The 20,374-nt window shown below is 43.3% G+C and overlaps 1 long non-coding RNA gene across 1 annotated transcript; it reads left to right on the forward strand.

Annotated features, from left to right (window-relative positions):
- The first annotated feature begins 11,766 nt into the window (after positions 1 to 11,766).
- Positions 11,767 to 19,737, forward strand: LOC149123675 (uncharacterized). The gene is made up of 3 exons (XR_016215102.1): positions 11,767 to 12,075; positions 16,975 to 17,106; positions 18,616 to 19,737. It is a non-coding gene; the product is annotated as an uncharacterized LOC149123675 (long non-coding RNA).
- The last annotated feature ends 637 nt before the right edge of the window (positions 19,738 to 20,374 follow it).

Below are 20,374 nucleotides of genomic sequence, written 5' to 3' on the forward strand. Positions count from 1 at the left end.
CCCCTCTCCCTCCCCTCCCTTCCCTTCATTTCCCTCCCCTTCCTTTCCCTCCCCTCCTTTCCCTCCCTTCTCCCTCCCCTCCCTTCTCCCTCCCCTCCTCTCCTCTCCTTTCCTTTTCTCACTTGAAAGGCAGAGTGACAGAGATACAAAGATTTTCCATGCATGGTTCACTCCCTAGATGGCTGCACTGACCAGTGCTGGGCCAAGCTGAAGCCAGGATCATGGAATCACATCCAAGTCCCCCATGTGGGTAGCAGGGGCCTGAGCACTTCGGCCATCCTCTGTTGTCTTCCTAGGAGCATTATCAGGGTCCTGGATCATAAGTGGAGCAGTGAGGACCCAAATGAGCACTCTAATATGGGATGCCAGTGTTGCAGGCAGTGGCTTAACCCACTGCACCACAATGCTGGCCTCAGCCATCTAATTACTTCTTGGATCAAGGGCAATGCTAAGGGACGATGTTTTGAGCTATTTCCTCTGTCAATGGAAATGATGAAGTGACTTTTACTTTGCAAAGTAACTTGAGTGGGAGGATTGTGCTGTTCTTGCTCCACAGCACCCAGGAGAACATGCAGTACTCTGACTAGCTGGCTCTGTCCCAGGAAGGTAAAAGTAGACGTGGGGTGTCCACTTTATTGGATTGACAATCGGAGTGTAGTTCAGGGGTCTCTGGTGGGGTGGTCCCTGGAGCAGTTGTGAGGCTTACATGTGGGCCTTGGGTGCTTGGCACAGCGCTGGCTGAGAGCTGAGGGGGGAAGAAGTGCCTCTGTTTTGTAACATTTCTTAAAGGAAAGTGGAACATCTTCTTTCTACCTTGGGTTTGTCCTGTATGGTATGTGTGGGATGAGGAAATGTTTGGTGGGGTCTTAGGGTAAGTGCCAGGCCCGTTGCAGCATGGTAATGGGCTCATTCACCTTATTTAATTAGATGATGACGGAATACTCTATTTCAATTCCTGTATCATCAGCATTTAAGGTAGAGACATAGAAGAGGTAACTGGCAAAGGGATCATTGTCATTTTTGTACATTTTCTAGGATCTGTAACCTTAAGAGAATTCATTTTAAATGACTTCTGAGATTCTTAGCTCTGTTTTCGTAGCTGGCAAGCCCCCTACCACTAGTGATTGGTGAGGTGAAGGTATTTCCTACTGCCTTGTTCCTCCCTTGACACTATCCTTCAATTTTAATTAATTAGGGTCTAATTGTATAATAAGTTGAACTTTATTGGCTGCGGAAAGCATATGTACAATTTTAGAGCATATTAGCAAGGAAGGAGCTCAAAATAATTGGCAACTAATTCTGTCAACTGAAGATGGGTTTAGACTCATTCAGGTAAAATTGGCACTTTGCTAATACAGGAGTCTCAGGTTACTGAATTAGTAAGGTGGATCCAGATGGGAATCAATAAATCCCAACAGTATCAGAGAAGTTGGGTAACTGGGACCCTTAGTGCCATCAATGAACTGTAGTGGAAAAGTGAGCGACCAGTATTTTTTTTTCTGAATGAGAGTACATATTTTGATAGCTTGTGTGACCATGCCCTTCTTAAAGAATGTACGACTTAGATACTTACCAATACTGTAGACTACACTATAGGTATTTATCAGACGTATTTAATCAAAAAGGCTCATTATATAATAGTCCTATAAACCATGATGAAAATGTGATAAGCTAGAAGAAAAGAGAAAAAAAAAAAAACTAGTGGAAAAAGGGAGTGTCGGCCTTAAACTTACAGACTTTCCAGCATGTTTGGTCAGGTCTGGGCTTGATCTCAGTGCACTAGGTGTCTTGCCCTCTCATGCTTTCTCTCCTGTGCTCTCTCCACTGCCACTGTTTGTACCTGGAGGCTTTCCACACCAGTTGAGACAAGTGGAACTGACCTTTCAGTATCTTCTTCGTCAGTGAATACGAGTGCTCCCAGCAGCTGTCCTAGAAGCAGTGGGAAGCTGGCCCCTGACCAACAGAAGGATTTCAGGATCCATCAATCTAAAATCAATGTCCATAGTAGGGTCAAGAATGATGGCTCATCAAAACGTTAGGGTGACCTTGGAATTTGGCCTGATGTGGAACATCAGTGAAAATTTAAGATGTTTGAGAAGTATTGTCACTTTTTATCAGGAGTACTTCATGTATATCTAATTTCTATAGGATTGTTATTTTTCACTCTGCAAGACCAAGAACACTGGAGTTCCTGTAATTCAGAGGTGCGCAGTCTATGAAAACACCCAACAACTGTCCTGATGTGCATCATTTCTGTCTTCGGACCATGAAAGATTTGTGTACCAAAACCTTGGCTCTTAAAATTTTCTAGGTCTTTACTCATGACCAGGGATATGTTTACAATAGACTCCTAGTCCCCTGCACATAAGGAAACCTGATCTAAATAAATGAAAAGGTGCCCATTTCGTGCTATGCATGGCCTGATTTGAGTCAGCCATGCCAAGTCCACGGTGCTGAAGCCGAAATTTCAGTCCAGTTGAGGAAATCCATCACCTTAGAGCCACACTGCCTCTTGTGGTAGCCACCGTCTACTCGTTGCTTTGGAGTTCTTGAGATATGGCGATCCCAAACTGAGATATGCTTTCAGTATAAAATTTGCATTGGCTTTCCAAGACTTACTGGGAGGAAAAAATGCAAAATGCTGTACTAATACTTTTATAATGATTGAATGTTGAATGATGAAACTTTGGATATAGTAAGTTAAATAATATAAATTATTGAAATGTTATTTGTTTCCTTTTAACTTTTATAATGAAGCCCAAAGAAAGGCCGGCGCCGCGGCTCACTAGGCTAATCCTCCACCTTGCGGCGCCGGCACACCGGGTTCTAGTCCCGGTCGGGGCGGTGAATTCTGTCCCGGTTGCCCCTCTTCCAGGCCAGCTCTCTGCTGTGGCCAGGGAGTGCAGTGGAGGATGGCCCAAGTGCTTGGGCCCTGCACCCCATGGGAGACCAGGAGAAGTACCTGGCTCCTGCCATCGGGTCAGCGCGGTGCGCCAGCCGCGGCGGCCATTGGAGGGTGAACCAACAGCAAAGGAAGACCTTTCTCTCTGTCTCTCTCTCTCTCACTGTCCACTCTGCCTGTCAAAAAGCCCAAAGTAAGTTTAAAATTACATATTTGGCTTACCTGTATATAATAGTGCTCTAGACTGTATATTAAACGCCTTCAGGAAGGTCATAAAATGCTTCTAAATGATTACTTCCTAGCAGCAAAATCTTAAAAAAAAAAAACAAAAACTACACATTCACCCTCAAAAATGACCTTTAACAGGAGCCAGGGTTGACTGTGATTAGGTAGCAGTGACTTCACACAATCGGAGATGGTTGTCTGAGGGCTACCAGGAGCTGAGATCAGCAGAAAGAGGCCGCAGAAGCAGCAGAAGACGTCTGTTACATTCTGGGGAGTGTGTCCACTCAGAGTTTACATGATAACTTAATTTGGATGGCACAGAAATATTCATGAAATATTGATTCTTCCAAACATCTAGGGCTACAGAAGCCAATAAAGGAGGATTATATTGTTGGACAAAGCACACGGGTTTTGGGGTGAATTATTTTCAGTTTTATTGCTGAGATAGTGAATTGAAGCTAATAATGAGAGCAGTGCAGTCACCAGCCATGAGCAATGGAAATTTCCTTCAGAGAAAGGCTCCCAGCAGAAAGAATGCAAGCGAGTATTGGTGCTACGAAGCTGTTTCATTCGTTATCGATCAGAAAGAATTGTTCAGTCTCATTAGAACTGGTTTCCTAGAAGATATTCCTGCGGCTGATGAGGGTTAAACTATGGAAAGGAGCATGGGGCTGGACGTATGTCTGGCCCATTGGGATTTTCAGTTTAGACAGAAATGTCCCATTTCTGCTTATTCTTCCAAGGAGAAATGGTGTGATATTCCATCACCAAAGGCAAAGGGCCAGATAATGGTCAAAGGGCCACTCGGATGGAAAGCTCTTAGAGTGCTCAGAGAGGACTGAAAACCATAATTATTTGATTCTTCATTAACTTTAGTTCTTGTGTTACAGAGGTTTTGCGTTTCTCTGACTTTATTGAAGCATAACTGACACAAAGTCAAATTTTGCCAATTTAAGTGTACCGTTGCATGAACTTGGAAAATACGTGCTTGTTTGAAACTGCCACCCCAATCAAGATAGAGAACATTTCTTTCACTCCAAAAATTGCCCTGCCACTCATGCACAACACCCTAATTCACACTCTGGGCACTAGCCACCTGATTTATGACAATTTAGATTCATTTCACTTTTTGGAATGTGTCAGTGGAATCCTGTACTTTTTGGTGCCTGACTTCTTTTCAAAACCTAGTGTCTGAAATTTGTCCCCATTCCCATGTGGGCACCTAGTTCTTGCTCTTTTGCAGTGTACAATATTCTGTTTTAAGAATGAACCACATCTTGTTTATCTTCTCATTCCAGTTTTGGGATGATAGAAATAAAACTACTCTAAATATTCAGGGGCAGGTTTTGTGTGGATCTAAGTTTTCAGATCAACTGAATAAATACCTAGCAGCATGAATGCTGGTCTTGGGGTAAGACTATGTTCAGTTTTACATGAACTGTCAAACTGTCTTTCAAGCGGGCCTATTATTTTGAGTTTCCATAAGCAATCAGTGAGAATGTCTGTTGCTGCACACTTTGGCTGACATTTGGTATTGCCAGTATTTTTTCTTTAATTTTAGCCATTCTAATATCCAGTATGTTGAGAATCTTTTCATGTGATCATTATGTGTATCTCTGGTGAGGTGTCTGCTCAGATCTTTTGCCCATTTTTTATCTGTGTTGATTCTTGTCTGATTTTTTAATTTTCAAAATTATGTACACTAATTTTTAATTTTTTGAAAGGCAAAATGAGGAGAGAGAGGAGAGGGAGAAGGGAGAGAGAGAGAGAGAGAGAGAGAGAGAGAGAGAGAAAGAGAGAGAGAGAGAGATCATTTCAGTTTGCTGGTTCATTCTGCAAATGTTGCAGCACGAAACTCAAGCCAGGTCTTCCATGTGGGCGACAGGAACCCACGTGCTGATCCATCACTGCTGCTTCCCAGTTGTGTATTAACATGAAACTGGAATTCAGAGAGGAGCCAGGGCTCTAACCTAGGAACAACCACTGGCTTTGACTCCTTGGCCAAGTGTCCGCTCCAGTTTTTGTACCTTTGGATATAAATTATTTTTCAGCTATGTGTTTGCAAACATTTTCTCTCGGTCTGTTTCTTGTGTTCTCATTCTCTTCATGGCATCCTTTATAGAGCAGGCGTTCTTAATTTTAATAAATTCCATCTTATCAGTATTTTCTAGTTGAACATCTCAATTCCATTTGATTAACTATATTTTTGAATATTCTCTGAAAGTTCTGGAGATGTTATTGAAAAGGTAAATTCTCAGCTCTCCCTCTCCAGCCCTTTGGATCCAGTCAGTCAGAGTGAGGACCTAAAATGTGGCATTTGAATCAACACTCAGGATGTGAAGATGCCCGGTTTGTCAGTCTGTGTTCAGGCCTTTATTTGTCTTCATGAAGTGAGCACTCAAGTATCTCCATTTTGATTTTTTTCCATCCTCTTCATCTTGAGATTGCATGAAGACTGAAAAGTTATTATTGTTATTTGTTATTATTTTTTTCTGTTTTCTGGCTGAATAATTAAATGATTCTGAGGTTGAATAAATAGCACAGCAAATCATAGAAGGTAGGAAGCTCCCAGATAAGCCTGTGGCCAGAGCTGAAGGGCACTGTCAGAGTGGGGCATGTGGTTCCGCCATCTTTTCCTTAAACTCTAGGAAGGTCACAATGCTGAGTGTCACCACAGCACAAGGCTCCGTAAGAGACTCCGGTGAGGCCGGCACCGCTGCTCACTAGGCTAATCCTCCACCTGCGGCACCGGCACCCTGGGTTCTAGTCCTATTTGGGGTTTCGGATTCTGTCCTGGTTGCCCCTCTTCCAGTCCAGCTCTCTGCTGTGGCCCGGGAAAGCAGTGGAGGATGGCCCAAGTGCTTGGGCCCTGCACCCGCATGGGAGACCAGGAGAAGCACCTGGCTCCTGGCTTCAGATCACCATAGTGTGCTGGCCTTTGCGGCCACTTAGGGGGTGATCCAATGGAAAGGAAGACCTTTCTCTCTGTCTCTCTCTCTCTGTCTAACTCTGCCTGTCCCCGCCTCCCCCCAAAAAAAGAAGAGACTCGGGTGAATCCTAGAGCTAAGTGAAGCCAAAGATCTGTAGGACGCTGTTCGTCAGCCCTTTCAATGAGAATCAAAAATAGAGAGATATTATCTACAAAAGCTTCGTGGCCACAGAGTTCTCTCTAGTAGAGGGATTCCCCAAGAATGTTATGTAGTGCTCAGAAGCTTGTTGTAAGTTTTCTTTTTTGAAACATCACAAACTCTACAAGGTTGTATTGAAAGTAGCAGACAGCAGAGTGGACCCTGAGATTCTACTGGTTCTACTGCAGGTAGACAAAACTCCTTACCTGGTGTTATTTGGAGTTGGCACTGACGAGATTTAGATGAGGATTTAGACACTGAGTTGATGCTGTGAGAGGATGAGGCCTTGGGGGAACCAGGGGAGGGGCACACGTGTCTACGATTTGGGAAGGGCTTGGATCTTTGTGCTCTGGAGGGTGGATCGTGCTAGGCAGAATGATGCTCTAGGGGTGTCACTCTACTCCTTGGGACCTGTGACTGTGTTATGCTCCACAGCAAATAAGACTTTGTAGATGTCTTTGTTGGCCTGAAAATGGGGAGATGTCCTGGATCGTCCAGGAGGTTGCAATCTGATCACATCAGCTCTGGGTCAGGGACATCATGCAGCGAGAGGAGACTTGGGGTGTCAGGGACTCAACACACCATTGCTGCGGGAGCCACAGGGAACGTGTGGAAATGCCTCCAGGGGCAGACATGGGCCAGCAGAGAAATGAGACCTCATTCCTACAGCTGCAGGGGACTGAGCCTGTCAACACCTGGCTGAGCCTGCACTCTGATTCCACTTTATAGCCAGAACATGTCGAGCTTTGTAGGCAAAGGACCCAGGCAAGGTCTCCCATGGTATATTGGCATTGTTTTAAGGTTGTGCTAATTTGCTACTGCAACTCCCATGGAAAGGTGAGTTATGTCACATAAGGCATGCCAAGAACACAAGGATAGCTAAGGAGCCTTCAAGGACAAATGCAATGTCTGAGGTGACCTCGTGCACAGAAAGAACCAGGACCCTTGGGAAAGATGACCCACAGAGCCAGAACCAACGTAAAGGGAGAGGCGAAGAAGAGAAAGTGTGCTGATCAATAGTTGATATTAAATATCATTGAAAGTGAATTCTTATGTGCAGAATGCCATTACAGTATGCTTATGCTTCTGACCAAAGGAAGAGAATCTTGGGATGGTCTTTATTACTTTAATTACTTTATTAATGAATAACCACTATTCTATGTAAGCATCAGATTTATACTTGTGCCTAAGGCACTGAGATTCTTACCTATGGAATTAGAAAGGAAAGAGGACAGTGTATCAACAGAGGTAAGATTTTTCTCATCTATACTGAATAGCATAATGGTTCAAATAGGCAATAGACATTTACTAGGTTAGGTTAAGCTTTCTAATAATAAGGACAATGTTTAAAGCATTGATTCTAGGAGGGGAGTGCAGTCTAGGAATCTGGTGTCTTGAAGAATCAGAAACAGGTTGAATTTTGAATGCTTCTCACTTTCCTTTACCATCACCCTAATGTTGTTTAGGCTGGGGTGAAGTTTTATAGCAGGAACTTGTCAAAAATATCATTTTAAAACTCAATCATCTTTTCCTTCCTACTGACTTATTCCATAAACTCTTAAATCAATTGCAAATGTGAACCTTGACATCTTTCTAATACAATTCCCCCAGATAGTAAAAAATTAAACAAACATAGGGGTATGCAACTGGAGTGTGAGACTTACCATTATAAATCCAACCAGTTGTGGTGGGATGCTGAGATTAAGTGCATAACACTGCCAAGATACCCCGGGACTGCCCACAAATGCAAGGTGAAGCGATTTCTCATAACTTCTGAGCACTTTTCCCTATAAATCATTGCATTGATACATCAATCCTCAGAAGGTTAAAAGGGATATTACTCAAAACCTGGCATGGAGAGGCAGAATTTCAATAGGCTGTTTTGCCACTAAGTTTAAGCTTTTAAGTGTAGAGTGATGGTTGTTTTTAAGCCTGATACCACATCCTCCCTCTACCCTTTCTTTCTCTAACCTCCCAGACATGTGCATGTTGTAAGTGTAGAACCCAATGCACCTGCTGACTCCTCTTTTTCATTTTGCAATTTCCACAGATAAGTCTATAATTGGTCCCCCTAAACACAAACCTTTTTCTCCTTGTTGTTTGGATTAAGAATTAACTCCCCTCTTAAAATGGAAATAGCACATCTTCATCTGCTTTATCTGCATTTTGGTTATTTCTGACCACATTAGCACCACTAAAATATCTGAAAGTAATCAATTACAGACACTCTTCTCATGCCAGGGATAACTTGCGGTGGTTACTGGGGGAAAAGTTATTTTTCTGTGCTGTTGCCAGAGAGTGGCTCTTGATAGGGACTGGCAGTTAGTCTGTTGTGGACCATGTTTGTTGATCCTCAGTGAGCCTTCAGTTAGAGAAATTTGTACCATGGCCTGTGTTTTAAATAGACTTTATGGTTTTGTGGATGTATATCATCAGGAGCGAGAATGTGTCTATAAACTGTGTGTTGAGGTTTTCCTGGCGTTTCTCATGCAAAATCTTCCCTGTTCTTTTTGGTTCCTGAAACGCTATGAAGCACTTCTCAGCTCTTTTCCCTGGTTGGAATGCAAATACTCATGGGGCCTGAGCTGTGGTGCAGCAGGTAGAGCTGCTGCCTGCGGTACTGGCATCCCTATGGGCACTGGTTTGTTTCCAGCTGCTCCAGAGAGTGTGATAAATGAAAGGCAGAAAAGCAGAGTGTGGGACTGGTGGAGTCTATCTTGATGGGAGTTAGGACTGCAGAAATCTGTGTATTTCACTATTTCTTTCAGGATTAATTCTGCCTTGAAAACAAATGTTTTCATTTTCTCTGTAGTTTATCCTTTTCTTTATCGAACTTAATCGACAGGATGGTGTGGGTGAATGACTGAATGAATTATGAATGAATGAATGAAATGTCTTCAGCAGCACTGCTGAGAGATGCGAGCTTTCCCCTGATTGTACTTTTAATGGTTTTTTTTCTTGAAAGGAAGACATTTCTCTTACAATGAGCCCCTCAGTCACAAGGGCAAAGTGGGAGCCGCACCAGAAGTGTTTCAAAGCTCAACCTCGGAGCCGGCGCCGTGGCTCACTAGGCTAATCCTCCGCCTAGCGGCGCCGGCACACCGGGTTCTAGTCCCGGTCGGGGCGCCGGATTCTGTCCCGGTTGCCCCTCTTCCAGGCCAGCTCTCTGCTGTGGCCAGGGAGTGCAGTGGAGGATGGCCCAGGTGCTTGGGCCCTGCACCCCATGGGAGACCAGGAAAAGCACCTGGCTCCTGGCTCCTGCCATCGGATCAGCGCGGTGCGCCGGCCGCAGCGCGCCGGCCGCGGCGGCCATTGGAGGGTGAACCAACGGCAAAGGAAGACCTTTCTCTCTGTCTCTCTCTCTCACTGTCCACTCTGCCTGTCAAAAAAATAAAAAAAGCTCAACCTCGGGCTGAACCAGCTTCTGACAGTCAGCTTTCATTTCTACCTGTTGGAAGGAGTGTGTGGTCGGGTTGCTGGATTTTCTGCTCGACCTGGGCTCTTCTATCTCCTCTTACTTATTTACGATCCTTTCCAGTCTTTGAATCTGTCTTCAGCAACGCAGGGTGTGTGAGCTCTGACAAGTTGTATCTTGAACAACACATCCAGCTTGATTTCCAGACTATAATTTGTAGCTTGAGGCAAACTGACATCCAGTTTTCCCCCATAGTGATATAAAGGTGAGGCTTTCGACTTCTATTTATCTGAGCTATAAAGAACCAGACGTACATGTGATTCCGATTTTTCAGTTAAGTTTTTACTTTCACAAGTTGGAGTTCCTCTCCTTAAATCATATCCGGTGGGCTGCCTGCTATTGGTAAAGATTTGGAACTTGTGAAGATTTAGAATGCAAAAGCTCTAAAAAACTATAAAATTATTAGGTTGAGGTAAATATTTAGAACAATAGAGTTTGGAAGCCTTTAGGAGACATCACAGATACAAACATCATTAAAGAAAAAAATAAATCATTAAGAAAAAAAATGCCCACTAACACAACATTAGCGTCTGATATGTTTTTGGAAGTTGGTACACACAGGAGGTTTGCTAGACTGAGAGGTATCATGCCCTGAATATTGTTTTCTCCCTCTCTCTACTCTGACTTGGACTTTCAAAAGGAATTTTCTTGCATCTCTGGGAAGCAGGATGAGGGCTTTTAAGCCTAATGTCCTCATCCTCTCACTGTCTTCCCCCTACCGGACAAGAGGTGACAGATTTAAGTACTGGGCCTGGTTTGCTGTGCCTCTCTCTCTCTCTCTCTCTCTCTCTCGGAGCCCATCACACAGTGCAGTTGTCTCCTTGCATACCCTACCTTCCGTGAACACTGTCCATGTTCCCCTTCTACCTCAGTGGGGGTTGCTGTGGTTTGAATATGGTTTGGCTCTTGAGCTCTTGCAACAATTTAAACCGCAAAGTCATAGTTTAAAGTGCAAAGAGGGTGGAAGCAATCTAACCACAGTGTTTAGAGGTGGGGTTTTTGGATTAGGGGTCATTAAGGAGGAGGCCCCATGATTGAATCCTAGTGGCTTTATAAGGAGAGAGAAGATGCGGACAATGAAGACAGAGGCATGTGCTCCTTGTCTTTTGCCATGTGATGCTCTGTGTTACCTCTGTGCAAGAATTCTGTCACCAGAAGTGGAACCAGTGAGCTTGCCTGACCTTAGACTGTGGACCTCCAGAGCCGTGAGCCCAACTAAGCCTCTTTCTTTTGTAAAGTAGCCTGACTTGGGTATTTCATCTTCAGGATGAAGAGCTGACTAACCCGTGGGTTCACCTCCAGTGCAGCAGCCCATGTTCTCTTTCACTGCTGATCTAGGCTTCCCTTTATAAGTCAGTATTGCCTTGAACAAAGCCAGCGTTTGTTTCCCAACTCTGGCACGTATCCCTTAATTGTGTCTGAACTAGAGAAAAGTCCAAATTCCAACAAGAACTTTTGTAGATGTTTGATTAGTTCCTCCAAAAAGATGTTTGCTATACTTGCCTAATCCATTGACCTCTGCAGTGGCAACCTAAAAAGAAACTTAGGTATTGACTTCAAAGTTCCGTATGATGTAGTTCCGCACAGCCTCTCTGACCACCCTTGTGGAGATTAGTGGCTAAGGTGAGAATGCCAGGGGTAGGCACTTAGCCTAATGGCTAAGACACCAATTCAGGTATCCATGTCTTATGTCAGAGCACCTGGGTTCAATTTCCAGCTCTGGCTCCTGACTCCAGCTTCTTGCTCATGCAAAGCCTGGGAGACAGTGGTGGTGGCTCCCTGTGGGAGACCTGCATTGTGTTCCTAGTTCCCAGCTTTGCCTCTAGCTCAGCCCTGACTGTTGGGCATTTTAGGAGTAAATCAGCAGGTGGGAAATCTCCCTCTCCCAAAGAGACCATGGTAGAATTCACAGACTGTTTGATGAGAATAGAGTGAATGGAAGAAGACTTGACTATCTCCTGTAACACAACACGTGAGACTGGGTAATTCATAAAAACAGAGGTTTGCTTCTTACAATTCTGGAGGTCATGAAGTCCAAGAATGAGGAGCACGTGCCTTGCAAGGCTTTGTGTGGAAGGCAAGAGCAAGAGAAGGAGAGGGAGGGCTGAACTCACCCCCTGATAACCAGCCCACTCCATTGATAACAGAATTAATCCATTTGTGAGGGCAGGGCCCTCAGGACATGCTTGGCTCTCAGAGGTCAGCACCTGCACTGGAGCTTAAGTTTCCAACACATGAGCTCTGGGGGATGCACTCAGACATGTAGACTGAATGGTTCCACAGGCCTGAGTCGTGAAGCTGGTGGCTCCCTCTCTGCATGAGACCCCTGCCTGCAGACTTCTCAGGTGAGTTGGTGACTCAGGGCCAGTGTGAAAATGCCTTTCTGATTCTCTGTTTCTATCACTCTACAGTAATAATTCACCTCTGCTGGGCACATCCCTTTGTCTTGCCGGTTAATCCTCCCAGGAGGCTATTCAAGTTTGTCCTTCTGCAGTCGCTACATGGCTCTGCACTGATCTGTTATCAGAGCTGGCTCCTGGCCTCACTCTCATCCTCTCATGTCAGGATGGCGTTTCTACTTTTGTGCACCTTGGCCCCTGCTGTACTTGACCCCCAGCAGCCATCACCTGCATCTCTTTGCAGGGAAACTACACATGCAAAGAATCCCAGGAGACCCTCCCTAAGCAATGACTGTGGGGTGTGGACATGTCCCTAAGCCAGCTCCCGTACCCCGAACAGGTGGGACTCAAGGTGGCTTACACAACCTTCAGCACCCTTTGAGACTGAGCCAATGTCACCCCTGGAGGGAATTTACTGGAAGGCACACCATTGGCTTGGCCTACCTTGCTTCCTGGCCTGATCTCTCTATCCTCACTCCCTGCTGTCTCTTTCAAGGAACACATTCTAATCACTTTGACTCAATTCAACTGACTCAAGGTCTACTTGGTTAAATGTTAATTGTGCAAAACACCTTCATGATAGCATGTAGAATGACATTTGACCAAATATCTGAGTACGTTGTTCAGGCAAGGGGACACATAAAATTTCTATCACATCATTCCACTCTGGGGGACTTAACATCTCAGCATAGCTAGTGGGCAGTATCCCTGTGAGTCCCGAGAGGGTCAGGGGAGGCATCTAGGTGAGGTCAGTGTCAAGGGCCCACCTGGGGCAGAGCTGCTTTTATTGACCAGTACTGTCAGCAGCATGAGGACTCCTTACCCTCAACACTGGCCTTTTGTGCTCCTAGGAACAGAGATTTAGGGCCTATAAATACCCAGACCAGGTTCTTTTGGCAACCGTACATAGCAGTGCTACAGAAATTTTTATAACTTGATGTTTATTTCACTTACGTGTCATTAATTCCACAAGATTAAAAAATATGTTTACTTCAGAGGAGATTATTACCTGAGAGAAGCTGGTTCCAGGTCAAGCATTTGTGTCACTAGTTAGTAAGTACAGTTTGCATCTTCAAGGTCAATAATTTAGTGTGAAGGTCAAAATATTTGCTCAGTAAAGAAACAACTGCAAATAGTCTGGGCCATCCCGGAAGCACCGAGAACTGTTTAATTTGCTTTTGGTAAGAAGTCCCCTTTTCCACTTTTTTGTTTTATTTCTGCATCAACTTCCGTCCCTCACCTCCTTTCTCCTTTGCTATTTTTCCTCCTAACTCTTGTGTCCAGCAATCTTGTTCCATCTTTCCTGGCTTTAAATCTCACTCTTTGATCCCACGTTTCTCTGACCTTACATTTCCTATATTATGACCCAATGTTTTGCAAAAATTGTTTTTTGGGCAATCTACATCAGATCGTCTAGGGAGTTTTTTAAAATGTGGTTTTCTAGGGCAATGTTTGCTGCAGCAGCTAAGCCACCAGTTGGGGAACTGCATCCCATATCTGAGTCCCAGCTCTGTTCCAGATTCCAGATTCCTTCTAACACATTTCCTGCAAGACAGCAGCTGATGACTCAGGCTGGTGAGGCGCTGCCACCCACACCCCCACGGGAGACCTGGATTGAAGTTCCTGCTCAGCCTTATTGTTGCAGGCATTTGGACAAAAGATTGTGAATTATTTAGCTTTGTTGGTTTTTATTAAGACATCTCTATTTCCATCTGGTTTTATTTGTTTACTTTTTCATTTTTTTGCTCATGCATCAGATTTCCATCCTTTTATCCTTTACTATTTCCCTCTCCTAAACAGTGAACCAATGAATGGGAGAGCCCACTCGTTTCTCTCTCTCTCTCTTTCTCTTTCTCTCCCTCCCTCCCTCCCTTGTCTTCCTGGTCTGTCTCCTAGACTCTCTGCCTTCCAAATAAATAAGTAAATAAACATTTACAAAGAAAAAAATTGATTTCTGTATTTTAATACCCCACAGTTAAACATTCTCTTCTCTTTGCATGTTCTCAGCTCCAAGGTTCAACATTTGTGTGTGTGTGTTCCATATACCATGTGCATGTTTTGTCTGAAGGTGACAGTGTCCTAATGAATTCCCCTGGAAGGGCAGTAATCTGGAGGAGGGCCTGCTGCTGTTCACCCCTGGGAAGGAGGTCCCTAACTCTGTCTGTGGAAAAGCTGACCCTGGCAAGCCAGCATCTCCCATATCTAGAGAAGGGTCATTTTCCTGATTCCTCATTCCTGTTGTCTTGTGAGCTGAAAGGTGAAAGGGAAAAATGAAAACTATACATTGAAAGAAAAACCTTTTGGTTAAAATACACATTTTGAACTTCTCATTTTGAAATATACTTGAGTCTATTATGTTCACTCTACACAATTACTGTTCCTTTATTCATAACATGTTTTAACATTTTAATTAATTGATGGACACATTGAAAATGTAATAATAATAATAATATGAATTCACATATGTGATGCACTATGTATTCTCTTTGCATGATTTCCATTAAAGCCAATTTTTTCTAGATGACAAAGGAATATCTTAAGAATAATTGCATAGCTACCACAGGACACCAGTACACCAGACAAGTGAAAAATTGGCAAATGATTTTCAATTGAAGTCTTTCTTGTGCCTGGAGTTATGAGGTTTCTCACTGAAAAGAGGGAACATAGAAAACTTTGTTGCCTGTGAAATGCTGAAATATACATAGTTTTATCAAGATCCCTGCAGCAAAGCTCCAAAGACTGCACTGGGTTCATTGCAGTGAGCCAGTCCCTCAATCCTCGCCCTTTCTCTGTGGTTTCCTTGCCAGATAGTGTATATCACTGTTACAGGCACTAAAGGATCATGGGAGATTTAGGGTCAAAAAAACTACATTCCATCTAAGAAATGTGTATCATAATCTGAAGTCTAAATATGATGACATCCTAGATTTTAAGGTTAATTTCATGATGAAAACTGTTATTAGTCTGAAATCCCTACAGTAAGAACACAAGTCTGACTGCTAGAGATGGTCATTTGTTTATGACGTTACTCCAAGCTGTGTCAGGGAGGTCTTGCCTAGATTCATCAGGAGCCATAGTTTTCAGACATCATAAGATTCAAAGAGCAATGGCTTTGACGTAATGGAAGTGGAAAGTGGAGCTATTGTTAAAGAGGTAGGCTATTTTAAAGTAGACTTTCTAGTAAATCTAGATCCCTAATTTTCACTCTGTTTAATTGTTCACTCTGGTTTAACATGAGTTGAAAGTTATCTTGCCTGGATGTACATGATGGAAAAATCCACTAGAAAAATGTTACATTCTCCTTTTCAAATGTTATACTCTTGTTTTTTTTTCTTCTAGTAACAAGCTAACTTAAGAGACCAGGTGTCACTTAAATAATTATTCCTTTGGCTCTGATCAACAAAATGATTCATATCCCCAAACGTTTGAGTGCTTAGATGTGATCAATATTTACACCCAGAATGCCTATATTTCTACTTTTGGAGAAGAAAAAAGTGCTAGAATATGATTAATGACAAATTTCAGACTGGTTTAAAAAGACAAAACTAAATAAAAATTATTGCCTTAAGGTTTCAATTTGGTGCAGTAAAGATATTTCTCTCCTCTTCTCAAAAATCATCCCAAAATACAATAAAAAAAAAAAACCCAACATTAAAGAAATTAGATGGGAGCTGAGTCATTTAAGTGGTGGTGTTGTGTAAGAGTTATGATAAGAAAAAGCTGATTTGCCATGTACGACCTGGGCAAGGTACAAGAATGGGAAGTCCCTTGCAGTAAAAGTGCGGAGTCATGGGGGGCATGGAGGTCCTCTGGGGGTCTGGGATACAGGATGGGTTGGTGATGGGTGAAGAATGGCAGTAGGGGCATTAAGTTCAGTCTGCATTTTGGATGGCAAAGCCTCCCATTTCTTCCTCTACCCAGTGCTGGTGCAGCCACACAATGCTTCTGTAGATAAGAGACAGAGGCATCTCTGTAGAAATTTAAACACCCTAGGGACAAAAATCCAATATTAACAACTTTTCCCTGACAAAAATCAGTCCAGCCTGATGCTTATTTATCCAACAAGTCTATAACTCTGCCTGCCCATCAACTTCCAGTCAGCATGTAGTTCTTCCCCCTTAAACATAAGGAGAAAGACAAGGATCACTTGATACACAAGGGTTGATGGAAGACAGAGTCTAAATCCAAAGTAAGTACAATAAAACTGAGAGAAAATAGTGAGTTGAAAAATATTCTAGGAGACCATAATCAACATCCCAGGCAAAATACAAGAGGGTCATCCATTCATTAAGAAAGAAGATGGTCTTTCAACATTCAAAATACAAAGAGCTCTTATAAATTAAAACAGCATGGAAAATCCTAAATATCACATTTAGTTAGAGTGTTGGGGGGTTAGAATAAAAATGTCTAGAAATAGATATTGGAGAAGAAAAGATAAGCAAATAAGAAAATCAACCCTGATGGTCCAATATCTCATAGGATAAGCTCCAGGAAGAGTAAACAGAAAATTAGACCAAAAAATTGTGAAACAAATAATATAATCATTCTTTCCAGAGCTAAAGGCTCATCTCGATCATGCAACAAAGTCATAAATGTTCAGGGTAATAAATAAAATGAAAGACCCACCCCAGTCATATTATTCTAAATTTCAGAACAATGATAGGGAGAAGTTTGGAAAACTTCCAGAGAAAAAGACAAGTCAAAGACTCTCAAAGGAGAAAAGATCAAATTTCTCACCTGGGGCACTGGAATCTTCAGTAGATTGTTATTTAAGAGTGAAGGTAGCACTAAGAAGTGTGGAGAGGAAAATGTGTCAGAACACACTTCTTGTGCACCTCTTTTCAGGAAACTGCTGGAAGATGAGCTTCAACACGTGACGGGCGGGGAGAACTGAAAAATGGATGCGCTCCGGAAGCAGAGAGTGCAGCAGAGGAGAGACAGACATGGGCGTGCTGCTGAGAGCAGAGCAGGATTCAGGTGAGTGACCAAGCAGGACAGAAGCTGGCGGAAAGGGGAGAGAGGGCACAGGGCTGATGGGTTTCCTGATGCTTTTGATCACATGGAAAAACAGCCCTGGCAGGATCTTGCCTAGAAGTCAACGTTTGCAAGAAGCTTAGTAAATCTCAAAGATAAAGACAATGATAAAACAAAGCACATATCAATTGTAGGTAAAACAAAAGTTAGCAGAAAATGAAAATATATTCGTGTCTATTTTGACTAGAAATAAATTAGTATATATAATATAAATACTCATTTTGCTTTAACTCCAAAGAAAATTATGGTGGGAGATAAATGAAGAAAAGGAAAATGGAAATATCTTAAAATCCTCAATTTTTGAAGTTTTGAGTTGATATTATAGAAAACCATATCAGGAATATTTACTACTAATGGCTTATCAGTTTGATGTTAGTACCCAAAGTGAGGGGGAGATCAGCTTTGTTGTAAGAGGACCAGGGTGGTGCTCTGCAAATGCCCCTGACCCTGATTCTCTCTGGGTTTGTCTGAGGCACAGTGGGTGCATCCAGTGCTTCAGGGGCTTCTAAAGAACCCAGAAATGGGGAAGGAGAAGGTGGGAGGGAGATGAGAGAACAGGGAAAAGACTTCTGGATTCAGACTTCATTTGATCACTGAAACACAGGAGAGTCCATAGTTTTAAACAAACTATTCTGTAGTGAAGAATAACCTGGGTAGATATTTTGTGGCACAGCTTTTACTGCTTGTTGAATTGATTTTTTTTCCTTTGTGAGAATATACTTCTCTCTTCCCCCTTGTGAATTTAGACCTTTCAGGAAGGGTTGAGTATTTATTATTTTGTCTTTAATTTCCCTTATAAAACAAGTGAAGAATGTTTGTGGGTAAGAATGTTCTACCTTCCCCACCAAATGTTCTATGTTCCCTGGAAGGCGAAGGTTCTAAACAGGAGGGGAGCAATAGACAGCCAGTATCTATCTCCTCTACCTGGAGTGCCCATAGCTTCTGTGATGTGAACGCCTACTGGATACCAGACACAAGAGCAATAATGCCATCTGTTTACCTGTGGGTCACCAGCCAGCAGACTGTAAACATGGGTAGGGTTGCTTTTTCTATTTTAAGCTTTACTGAGAACAAGGCAGTAACAGTCTTTTCTCCCTAGCTTTTGATCTCATTCTTGCTCTTGTTCTCACTCTATCTCTGGCTCTGTCTGTCTCACTGGAAGAGCATTTTTCCTTTTTGAATAGCACTGAAGTTTCAGAAAGCACTTCTTTTATAATCTACATGAGAAGAGTGTTGTGTCTGTGCATACGGCAGCAATTGCAGTGCTGTAAGAATCTGTCTGCAGGTGTTAGGTGTGGAGGGAAGGAGAGCAGTGCTGTGCAGAAATCTTCAGATGCCCAGGAAAGCTGGAGGCTGAAAGCTCGGTGCTCATCAGGGCAGCCCCTGGAACCCACATATTTTCAGTAGGAAGAACGACAAGGATCATGCTTGGGTGTCTCTATTCTTCCTAAGGATGGGTTGGCTGCACTGCCACAGACACATCGGTTCCTCCAATGCAAGGAATGCCATTTCCTGAATGTGCTTATCTCCAAGTCCTCACCTGCACCAGCTGCTGAACACAGATATTCAAAACTAGATTTCCTGAGACCACCACCCACCACCGCCGCCGCCATCACCACCACCACCACCACCACTGCCGCTGCTGCCACTGCCATCACCACCACCGCCCGAGCTTGGATCTGAAGTCCTGCGTTTTTGTGGCTCTGAGCAGCCTCTGAGACTTGGATCTCTGTCCAGAGGAGATCTGCCCTAAGCTTCAGGCTCATTTTCCATTGAGCAGTGACTCCCTGTTCATTTACACCTTTCTGACATCACGTCACCTTTCTATATCACATCACCTTTCTATACCATGTCACCTTTCTACACCACGTCACCTTTCTATATCACATCACCTATCTGACATCACATCACCTATCTGACATCATGTCACCTTTCTGACACCATGTTACCTTTCTATATCACATCACCTATCTGACATCATGTCACCTTTCTATATCACATCACCTTTCTGAATCATGTCACCTTTCTACACCACGTCACCTTTCTATATCACATCACCTATTTGACATCAAATCACCTTTCTGACATCATGTCACCTTTCTACACCATGTCACCTTCATGACATCTATTTGGGTTGGATCTGGATGTTTCCAGTGGTGGAGTTGGGGTGTTATTGTCATGTATGTAACGAGCTGCAAACATGTTCATGAAAATCTGTCCCAGATTTTGTACCATGATCTTTTGTGGGTACAGGAGGGTCTGGCTTAAGCTCCAAACTACTGTGCATTGCATGACCAAGCTCCTTCATGGGCCACTCTGTGTGGCTAGCTATTTCCTTGTTTCAAATGTCCATGTAGTAAGAGTCTGGATCAGCTGTCCAGCCCTGATGGTCTGGGTTGCCGCAGGTACCTCTTGCAATGGAAATCACAGATGTACAGAAACATAGTGGTGCTGGGGCCCAGGGCAGCTAGCTGGCTTATTGTGTGATTGTTGCTTTGAGCGAGCCAATGATTTCTTCTCCCCTAAATACTACTGCCATCCACTATCATTATTGTGGCCTCCACTTCAGTGATCCTCCCAAGATACAGCTCTTTCATCAGGGGAGAATTCCCTTCTCTCTTGTGTTAGATTTGACCAAAGTTTATCTCACATCCTTTCAGTCCACTTACCTCACTCTCTTGCACCTAGACACACTCTGCCAATATGAAGGCATGAGGCAACTCTGGTGTTGCTTTTCCCAGAAGTAACTCTTGTCCTTATATATATTCACACCTCTTGAATCACAATAATTTTCAGGTTAAGGGAGAATATTGCACCTCTGAAATCTGGCTTCAATTTTCTATCCTCCCTACACTGACAGTTATAACTCTGTGTATCTAAAGACCAACTCCTTGTGACAGATTTTCATGAATGTTTCCAGTCCACTGCACACATGATGAGAACACCTCAACTCCACCACTTCCAGATCCAGCCCAGATAGATGTCATGAAGGTGACGTGATGTAGAAAGGTCACGTGATGTCAGGAAGGTCACGTGATATAGAAAGGCCGCAAGATATAGAAAGGTCATATGATTTCAGAAAGGTGACGTGATGTAGGAAGCTGACAAGATGTTAGGAAGGTGACGTGATTTAGAGAGGTGATGTGATGTAGGTGACGTGATGTAGAAAGGTGACATGATGTAGAAAGGTGATGTGATGTAGAGAGGTGAT

Source organism: Oryctolagus cuniculus, chromosome 10 (genome assembly GCF_051225735.1).
Source record: "Oryctolagus cuniculus isolate XC-2025 breed Fujian yellow rabbit chromosome 10, ASM5122573v1, whole genome shotgun sequence".
NCBI classification, from domain to species: domain Eukaryota; kingdom Metazoa; phylum Chordata; class Mammalia; order Lagomorpha; family Leporidae; genus Oryctolagus; species Oryctolagus cuniculus.